This window comes from Neopsephotus bourkii, unplaced genomic scaffold (genome assembly GCF_033783945.1).
Source record: "Neopsephotus bourkii isolate Nb327-2 ecotype Australia unplaced genomic scaffold, CSIRO-AGI_Nbou_v1 NB_954, whole genome shotgun sequence".
NCBI classification, from domain to species: Eukaryota; Metazoa; Chordata; class Aves; order Psittaciformes; family Psittacidae; genus Neopsephotus; species Neopsephotus bourkii.
The window spans coordinates 204,068-215,120 of NW_026901448.1; positions in this window are offsets into that span (position 1 = coordinate 204,068).

Consider the following 11,053-nt stretch of genomic DNA (forward strand, 5'->3'; position numbering starts at 1 on the left):
CTTGGGGGGACAACCTAATCGTTCTAAGATCAGCCACAAGCCTTTCCTGCTCACAGTGTCAAAAGCTTTGGTGAGGTCAACGAAAGTTACGTATAACCCCTTATTCTGTTCTCTACACTTTTCTTGCAATTGTCTGGGAACAAATACCATGTCTGTGGTACTTCTATTAGCCCTGAAGCAACACTGACTTTCAGGTAGAAGTTCTTCTGCGGTAGCAGGTACTAGTCTGTTCAATAGTATTCTTGCAAGAATTTTACCAGCAATGGAGAGCAGAGTTATACCACGGTAGTTTGAGCAGTCTGACTTGGCACCTTTTTTCTTATACAGAGTGACGATGATTGCGTCACGAAAGTCTGACGGTATTTTGCCTTGTTCCCAACAGCACACAACTAGCTCATGAAATTTAGCGTGGAGTGCTTGGCCTCCATGCTTCCATATTTCAGGTGGGACTCCGTCAGCCCCAGCTGCCTTGCCAGTTTTCACCTGCTGTATGGCCTTAAGAGTCTCTCCCATGGTAGGGGCTAAATCCAATTCGTTTTTCACCGGATGTTGCAGAATGTGCTGGATTCCTTCGCCTTGGACTACACGATTAGCACTAAAGAGGGTTTGAAAATGTTCAGACCAGCGATTCAGGATGGAGATTTTATCTGTAAGAAGCGTTTGGCCATCTGCACCAAGTAAGGGGCTTTGAACCTGGAATGTGGGTCCATACACTGCCTTCAGAGCCTCATAGAATCCTCTGTGGTCACCCAAATCTGCACATAGTTGAGTCTTTTCTGCTAGGTTGACCCACCACTTGTTCTGGATGTCTCTAAGTTTCTGTTGGAGTTTGCTACATGCAAGACGAAAGGCTGCTTTTCTTACATGGCAGAGTGGCTGAGCGAGGTGTGCTTGATGAGCAGATCTCTTTTTTGTCAGCAATTCCTGGACCTCCTGGTTGCTATCGTCAAACCAGTCTTTGTTTTTCTTTGAGGAGAACCCAATGGATTCTACGGAGGACTGAAGGATGCTGTTTTTGATATGTTGCCAAAGCGCTTCAGGAGAAGAATCTGTAAGTTGGTCTTCAAGCCTAGTTTGAAGGTTAGCCTGAAAGCTGTCCCTCACTGCAGCTATTTGAAGATTATCAACATTGAGCCTCTTCCTTGGAATGCCGCCCCTCTTAGGTTTGGGCTTGAAGTGGAAATTAAGTTTGCAACTCACAAGGCGGTGGTCTGTTTGGCATTCTGCACTAGGCATCACTCTGGTCTGGCAGACATCACGAATATTTCTCTGGCGCACTAAAACATAATCAATAAGGTGCCAATGTTTAGATCGTGGATGCATCCAGGTTGTCTTCCAGCTGTCTTTCTGCTGGAAGATAGTGTTGGTGATGGTAAGCTGTTGCTCTGCACAGAACTCTAGTAAGAGACGACCGTTATCATTGCAGTTCCCAACCGTGCTTGCCTAGTACTCCTTTCCAGGCTTCAAAGTTCTTTCCTACTCGGGCGTTGAAGTCACCAAGGATTATGATCTTATCTTCTATAGGAACTTTCTGAGTGAGGTGACGCAGGTCGGAGTAGAATTTTTCTTTTTCTGCAGGGTCAGCTTGCAGAGTTGGAGCATATATGCTGAAAAGAACAACGTGTTGCTTACTGTGCAGTGGAAGACGTAAGGAGATAATACGGTTGGAATGACCTATTGGCAAATTTTCAAGTTTGGAGGCTATGGAGTTCTTAATCATGAAGCCGACTCCAGAAAGATGACTTTCAGTTTTGGGTTTGCCTGACCAGTAGAGTGTATAGCCAGCACCATGTTCTTTGAGGCTACCTTCCTCATGAAGGCGAACTTCACTGAGTGCAGTGATATCGATGTTAAGACGTGACAATTCATGGGCAATTAGCGCAGAACGGCGCTCAGGACGCCCACTGTTCACTGTATCAAGCATGGTTCTGATGTTCCAACATGCGAGTGTCAATCTGGACGCACCTTTGGAGGCAGGTGTATGCCTTTGTCTCTTTGTTTTTAATTGACCGCAATAGAAGATGCCCGTTGGCCGCGGCTAGCCAACCAGGTGGAGGGGGAGATGAGCTTTGGTTAGGCCACCTTTTCTAGGCCTCTCTCCATATGGAGCAAGCAGTGCTGTCCTTGAAAAAGGCTGCTTGGTCATTCAGGATGCTGCCGAACAAGACTGTCATCTCCTGCGTCAGACTTGAGCGACCAATGTCCTGAACCGCCTGCATGCAGGGTTGGGTCTGCGACTTCCAGTGCACCTTATCACCTGCCGTTTCGTCCCTCACCTGTCGCTGCAGGGCTTTGCAAGTGTGGGTAAACCCTTCGGGCCTGCGCAGTGGATTTATTTTAGGTGAGGCACAGCGTGCGCAGAACTGGCCTCACCCTTTACACCTGAGGTTTATCTGCCAGGGCCTAGCGAGCTTGGACGGTGACAGCAAAGTCCTCAGGTCGTAGGTTTAATTAGAGTATCCTTCTCTTAGATGGATGGCCTTACAGGGCTACATGAGCTCCATCTGCCCGGGTTTGAAGTTGGAGTTGTCCTTCTCCTAGGATGGTTGCCTGAAGGCTAGTGAGCCCATCCTGCCCATGGACACACTTTGTCTGACCCTTCATTTGAGAGCTGACTGGCATGGGAGACCCTACCGGAAGCATAAGCCACCACCAGCATAACTCCCAACTTCACAAGGGCACGCAAGCTCTTTCCCCACGACAAGGGGGTGTCCGTGAAAGAGAGTTTGAGAAGTAGACACTGGCCAAAAGCATGGCCAAAAGCATAGCTGTGAAAAATGTCCCTTTGGAAGTGGCTCCTGAGGACTTCTGGGCCACATTTACTCAACGGACCAGCTGCCCAATCTGTGAGCTGATGTTGGGATCCAGAAATCAAGCGTGACTTTCTCTGCATCTTTGTTCAGATGCTCCTAAAAGTCAGCAGATCTGTATGCGTGTTAGTGTCTAAGCTGTGTGTTGGTGCGTGAGGAGCTGGGTGAATATAGACCTCTGAAATGCACGTGGTCAAACAGCTGGACGGCAATAGCAAGGACTTGGGGCCCAACAGCAATATATCTACACCAGCAGAAAACAGTCAGGCAAGGCAAATTTGAATTTGACTCCAGGCTGATGACAGCTTAGTTTCAAAAGGGTGGTGGCAGACACAGGCTGCTCTGTGTGAAGTCTGGATTTGATCCATGGGCCGGGGTTTTCAGAGAACAATAAGGGCTTGTTCACACCATCTTTTCCTCTTCCAGCTGTGCTGGATAAGGAGGTTATTGCCCATACCCCTGTGCTGCATGCTGGTTCCCTTTTGCTGGGGGAGGTACCCCATCTGACGCGCCATCTGAGATGTTCTTCTCCCAAGGAACAGGTTTGGCTCAAATAGTTTGAATGAAGCAAAGTCTTCAGAGCCCTGAAATAGGTTCATGAATACTCTTGGCAGCCGCTGAGGTGGAGAGCCTTAGGGAGAAGTAGCTGCCTGAAGTGATGAGGAGTGAGGTGGGTGGACAGCACCTCGAAGACAGACGGTGGGCATGGAAGTTGTTAGGGAATGTGGCATCCAGCTCCAGCAACACTTACCTTATCAGGTAACGTTTTTAGGCCCAGTTGAAACTGTCATTCTAACATGATGTTCCACTGTTTTTGTTTTCAGTTTTCCTGCACATCTATAGGATCCTGAGGCTATGTGAGAAGCAACGTACAGATAGGAACAAGGGGCATTAATCACTGTTAAAACAAGTGCATAAAATCCAGGGCTCATTGAAATTAATATCAAAGCACTTTCACCAAGGGCAGGACTTCACTTACTGGATGTACTCTGGCATAAAGCCAGTGGCAGTAGATCAGTGTCAGGGTAGCTACAAACGACTGCTCTGGCAGTGATGGAGCACAAGCACTTCCCATTTTTTAGTTTCCTTAGTCCCATTAACACATGCAAATGATGTGCATTCCTGTGTCTTTTCCACTTTAGCAACCTCAATTAAACCCCTGTTAACAGAGGGTTTTTTCAGTAATCCCCAGCAGACATTTATTTCATCTTTTTTCTCCTTTTAGGTAGAGGGAAGACAGAGCAACAAGCAGTGATGGAGAGAGATTAAGAATGGCAGAGTAACAAAGCACAGGAATGAATACTGAAGCTGCCTTATTCTTGTATTAAGAACCTGATCAGGAGTAATGGACTGAAATGTGCTGTAAAGGAAACCTTCAAACATCAGAGGTGTTTGTAAACTCTTGAATACCCTTGTCAGGTAATTCTCTACCGTGTTGCATTTGTAGATGCATCCTCATAACTGTTCCAGAACAAAGGCCTTTGCATATGCCACGACTATGTTCTGAACATATTTTTCAGACATACGCTATTCAGTGGTGGTTGTTAAATGCTCCATCCATAAACCATTATGTTCTTCTATATTGAGGTTTCACTGCAACAGGCAGCTGTTTGACAGAGAATAAACTCCCGGGGACAGCAGCAAATCAAATTAAATATATCTCCACAGAGCTATCATAGGGGGTTGCATGGCTTGATAGGCTGCATCAGGAGCAATAAGCACACAAAGGGAGAGCAAACCTGAGATAAATCAAGATAGCCCAAATGAGCAAGCAGACAGACAAATCACTGTTGGCTCCATGAAAGTCATTAGGAGTTTCAGTGTTGATTTCAATAGAACCAGTATTTTAGCTGTGTATCTGTGGGCAGGAAGTTTTTAATCCTATAAAAGTTGGAAAGATTACTGTTATTTTCTCACCCACTTTCATGAGCATGGATATGGGAAATGACATTCACTAATATGCCAATAAATAAGCTCACTGAGAAAAACAAGAAGTGGAACATACTGATAGTTGAGACTTTGTTCACTTTCTTTTCTTTCTTTCCCTCATACAAAAACCTGTAACTACCCTGGAGTTAAGTAGGGGCTAAAGAAAGAAAACAGCTTGATTACTTCAAGGAACAGACCCAAACATACATTCATCTCAAAAATTGGTTTATTCTCATTAAGAAATTTTCTACAAGCAAGATGATATGTTTTCTTTCTTCCCCCTTTTCTATTATATATGCATCAAAGCCTAGCAAATACATACTGGTAGTATATACATACTCTGTATTAGGGAGAGAGGAGAAACAGCAAGAGAAGTGCCAACATAGTAAAGGAATTCCTCTTCATAAATCCATTACATTAACAGTGCCCTTAGCATAGAAGTGTGCACTTCAGGGAACTGCAAAGTGCTCACGTGATATCTTACTTCAATATATTTTATATCAAAAACCTGCCCCTTCAATACTCCTTTTCCCAGCCACTTGTTTCAACCTGAATACCCTCAGCTCCTCAGAGTCGTTTCCTTCTGGAAAAGAAATTATAAATCTATGACGAAGCAAGAAAAAACTTGTTTTGTTTTAAAAGCATTCGCTCCTCCATCATTCATTCAGTTAATGCCTTTTCCCACATTACATTTCCCAGGCTCCCGATCAAACTGTAACTGGAGTCTACCACAACAGCCTTTTCTTTGTGAGTGATCTTACCTTAATCAGATGCATTATGGAAAACAGAAATATACCTAGGCTGCTCTGACTCACAGAATGATTTCTGCTAATCAAATACAACCTTTGTTTTTCCACCATGGATCTGACAAGCATCTCTCCACAGGCTGACTGGGAAAACGCAGGATGGAACCAGTGGACTGAAGTCCCTAATGAGGATAGCCCACTATTACTTTTAGAGTACTCTGTGTTCATTTGTCCATGTCCAAGCCAAATCAGTCCATTCAGATGGAAAGTTCCTGTGCAGCTCTTAGACCACTGTAACTGTTTGTTGGTAAATATCTTCAGCAAGGAGAAAAGCCCTAGATGCTTCTTTCAGAGCAAAGTTATAAAGAATAGGAATCACTTTGCTCAAATGTCTATTTACCACTGGTTCACAAAGGGGCTTCAGCACCTTTCTGCATCCCATTCCCCAGCAGTTTCTTGATGAAACTGGGCAATCAATCACCTCATTCCTGTGAAAGACGGATTTTAAGCCTCTGAAGATCTTCGTTTGTGCTCAGGGGAACACACCAGCCAGAGAGCTGAATTCTCTGAAGCATTGAGCTGTACCCAGCAGGCTCTATTGCTTGGGATTGCAGAGCAAGAATTTCCCCTACAGCCATGTGCCTGCCACCCAGAGGAGGATGCATCACTGAGCACTTCAATTGGGTGCAAGTGAACTGGCTTTTTTGACATCTGTTCTGCTGCTGGTCCCCAAAAGATAAAGGGAGGGGAGCCTAACCAAAGTAAAACATGAAGGAGAGTGGGGCTGGAAGGGGAAGCTGAGAAGCAGATCTCATCTCCACCCACAGAGCTGAATTCTCCTGGGGCTTCTTCCTATATTTTCTCTAAGATCCTGAAGAGTCCAGGCTTTCACAGGCACAGTCAGGCTTTTTTTTCCCCATTGTTTTTGAGCATCAAGGAAAGAGCTGAGTCTCCATTCAGAAAGCTGTCAAGCAGTGCAGACTACAGTCAACACACAGAAACTCCACTTTGCACCAATACTGTGTTACAGAAGTACTAGCTTGAATCCAGTTGCTGTCACCTCATGTTGGGCTCTCAGAATTAGTAGGATGGTTCTATCAGGCATGACTCTGTGGTCATTACCCTGCTCCCACTGACAAACCTGCCAAGCACCACAGGGACAAGCATCTCATGGCAAAACTGTCATGTAACAGTAAGGCTTCAGTAATGTGCCATAAATAAAGCATAGAGCTTCAGCTTTGCAGATGAGACCAAAGATCGATGGTGTATTACACATTTTGAACACAGAACTAGCTGGAGTTTGGTTAGAACTCAAAAGATGATTATTTTAAAATCCAATTAAAACTTTATCCTTTCCCTAAAGCCATCCTCTTAACTCTAACATAACTCATTATGAGAGCTTTGCTTGCAGTAACTATATGAACTTTCAAGGCCAGCTTGTCATAAGAATATTCTTTGGGGGCAAAAAAAAGACCAGAACAACACTTATAGAAAATTTAAGCAAACATAACTTAAATATTTAAACTGCATTTTAAATACCGTTCTGGAACATAAGCTCTATCTAAGTATATTCTTGGAAACAGACTGTAATAATTTAGTGATTTTTTCACTACTCAAAGTCCTTGCATCGTTTCCTTTTTTTTGCTGTTGAACAGAAACAGCTAGGTCATTTTAATTCACATTCTTTCCCTTTTTTCCAACACTTTTCCCAACTATCTCGAATTCCAGCTCTGGTTAAGATTCAGTAAATGATTCCAGCCTAATCCCCAGTAATTGGGTTCACGAGCTGTCTGGTTTAAAATCACATTCATGGGAGAACTCCACGTATCTGTTTCAGCAAATGAGTTACCTTAATTTTCCTTTGTACTTTCTATTCTTTCAAACAAAAAGGGATCATCAGTTTAAACTACTGTAGCAAAAATTGCTTTTCTGATTGCTATTTCTTAAAAATGGAAGCAGAATGTCTCATTTCCTCACAATCCTACTCAATACTCCCCTGCCCACGTTACCTCTTTCAGCTACTAGGAGGTGCTGCCTTTCAGAGATTACAGTTGTTAATTCTACCCACAACTAAGAGATATGATGAGGAAGACATGGATGTTGATAAGTATTATACATAATACAAAAATATGATACGACCTTCTGTTTTTCAACACGTGAGCTATTGCAGTGAGCTAATACATCCTGCAGGGAGTTACTGCACCTCCAGTAATAACCACATGAAAAATGAATGCAACTCCTTTTAAAAAATCATTGAAATCTGTATTTGCACGTTCATTACAGCCTTGGCAGCACAGAGATCCTAGGTTTGCATTTGTCACTGTGACAAAACAATCGATATAGCCCAAATCCCACACTTCTTAAGAAAACAAATCTCCCCTTGACTTCAACAGTGGCACTTGAACAAGATGAGCAGATTCAAACCAAAAGGGTTTGAATGCAGCTTCACCTTAAGCAGTCTGCATAGACAGCAAGCATCTAGAGTTGATACCAGATTTCAACACTTGTTGATAACACAAGAAAAATTGGCTAAAATGCCAGAAGCTGTTCTTCCAGCCCTGCACCACTGAAGGGATTAGAGAACCTCAGGAAAACGGCTTAAGCTCTTTCCTCTATTAGCTTTACTCAAGTAGTAGCCAATGATTAGGCTGGTTATCCAAGACAATGGACCATGACAACTTGAGCAGGGTTTGACAAATGTTTCATGAACTCCCCTCAGCTGCAAGGCTTACTAGATGGGTAATGGCTTCCAGGCATTGCCAATACAAACCACTGCTGAAAACAGGGACTGGAAGACACAATCCCATGTTAAGCTGTCCTCAGGCTTTCAGCTACAGTCTGAGTATAAGGTTTAATAACTTATCCAGCATGTCAGATTTCATATTGCTCTACCTGAGCATTCTCCAAGTACTTATCAGTCCTGGTACAGATTTATTTTAAGACAAATGAGTACATGTTAATTTATTAATGTGGCAACAAATTCTCTGTTTTAAACAGTTTCAGGTATCCTCAATGAAAAAAAAACAACCAAATTTAAGTCTGACTGCAAAATGCCTTGAATCTAACCCACTTAGCTATGCTTCGTTCCGTAATTGTGAGCATCTGGCTTACAAGTGCCACATTAAGGCAATTCAGCTTGCTTTCCTACCCTGTGCACCATGTAGTCGATACGTTAATGGAAGATTTAGGGCAGCTGCACATGGAAAAATAACAGTCAACACACAGTAACTTGAGGAAGTGCATGAACACATCTGAACAGGTTATGACACAGGACTTCCCTTGAGGTCCATTTATCAGTCTTCTTTTGAAGATGTGTATTAAATGGTGGCAAACATCTATACAACATCATAGTGGTGAGCACATTTGCTTGAGAAACATTTGGGGCTTTCAGCTCTGAGTGATACCAACGTAGTTTTTATCTTCCACCTGATCTTTGTTGGGTTTGGAAATTATTACCTTCAAGATATCTGCTGTTCTATCAGATTTGTTGAAAAAGGCAATTGCTTTCAGAACCTGTAAAAAAAAAAAAAAAAAAAAAGCAATAAATGTGATTGTTTATTCCTTATTTTCAGAAGAAAACAATGCTAACCCTGTGTCAACTGCTCCGGACGTGCTGACCATAGCCCTGATCTCTCCCTTCTTAGGGAGTTTCCTTATCAAGAGGCTGAAGAATCAGACTACGATTACCTTATTCTATCTGATTTAATAAACTTTTGCATTTATTTCCACAAGGAGACCATAGGAGGCATGTTTGTAGGTTATGACAGTCAATAACTAAAATAAACAATGGTGATAACATGGAAAGCTTGTCTGCTTCAAGAAGCACTTACTCCTTTATTTCAGTAGGACTTTGTGATGGCTCAGCATGTGCAAATAAACTGAACATAGTCCATTCAAGCAACATTTTGGCCTCTCATTACCCACGCAGGGCACATTACAACACAGGTCCTGCTCAGCTCCATATAACTTATACAAAGAGAGGCCCTACTCCTGTGACAAGAAAAATGGTGTAAGTTGATCATAAAACAAGCGTGACTAACATCATTTCTATTGATTCACATTCAAAAGCAGGATGCAGCTCTGAAACTGTGATGGTTTTACATGCTGTACCTAACAACAGCACAGCAGCTACCACTGCTTATCGAGGAAGTGTGCTACTGCAACCAGCCAGCGTATTATCCTTTGTGGGCACACAGTATAGAAGGTGTCCTGAAAAAGCCAGGGATGCAGGTTGGAAGGCCAGGGTCGATGGCAAAACCTACTGATGAAACCTGGGCTTTTAACCTGGAGATCACATCGCTCCATTGTGGAGGAGTGTATAGCAGGAGCTGCTGTCAGGTGTGTTCCCCTGAATCATGAATACCTTGCTTGCTACCAACTGCACCGAGTAGGGTAGCAGAGAAAATAAATGACAAGGGAAACCAAAGCAGCCCCTGACCTGAATACTGTATGCATCCTTCCAACGCTTTACGGGCTGAGATAAAGTCTGACTTAAGTGTCAAGTCTTACAGGCTACAGTCCTATCTAATGGTCCAGGTATTTCACATGCTGTGCTGCTGTTTATGGCCTCAGTGTTACATCATGACCTAGAGGGTCATGGTCAGTACTGGTTACAAACCTGCATTCAAAACCACTGCCTGTACTCAGAAACCTGCGTGTCACCCTCTTCAAATACGAGAATACAACTAGAATAGAACCATGAACGTGATGTAAGCCACTGTAAGAAAACTGTAACTTTAACAAACAATTCTCAGTCTCTACTATGCCTCATTTTAGAATCTACCAATAAAAGTAACAGATTTTAAGACATTGTCCCTTTATTAAGACCAGTTTCCAACCCATAAGACATACTTTTGGGTATTACTGTACAGCTGTTAATACCATTGCTTCTAACAGCTTAAGCCTCAATAACTATAGGGATACTTTTGCTAATGCAGCAGTTACAGAACAGTTGACTTCAAAAAGCCTCTTATCTTCAGGATGGCAAGGGGAAGGGCTGCACCATGGATCTGATGCACAGAAGCTGTGCCAGCTCCTGATGTAACGTACCATGGCAGCTTCAACAACGCAACAGTGAGGCCATCTGCACAACATGACCCACACATGGCTGCAAGACTTGTCAATCACTGCCAATAAACCAGTATTTGCTGAAATTAATCACCTGGGAAGCCGGTCAGAAAAACAGGAATATATCCACGGCTTGCTATCCAAAGATCAATCCACAAAAGGGAAAATTTACTCATTATTTCAGCCTTGGCACAGTGATATACAGTGCAGTCTTACACACCCTAAATTAATCTCAAAATACATTGTTTAAACAGATTACTACAGTAATAGGAAGCAGTAACTTCAGGAATTTTCAGTATTTCAGCTTCTTTAAAGGACAGGCAGTTATCTCTTCTGTAACATTACATGCATGCCCTTCAGAAACAGTGGAAGTATTTACACATGAGAGAGAGGAAAAGAAACTGGACTGCTCTCTTCTGAGTTGTGAAGACCCGTTTTGATTAAGTAAGATCCCTCTCTAGTGAGACAGTTATTGTCCTAGTAAGTAGTACAGATGGTGAA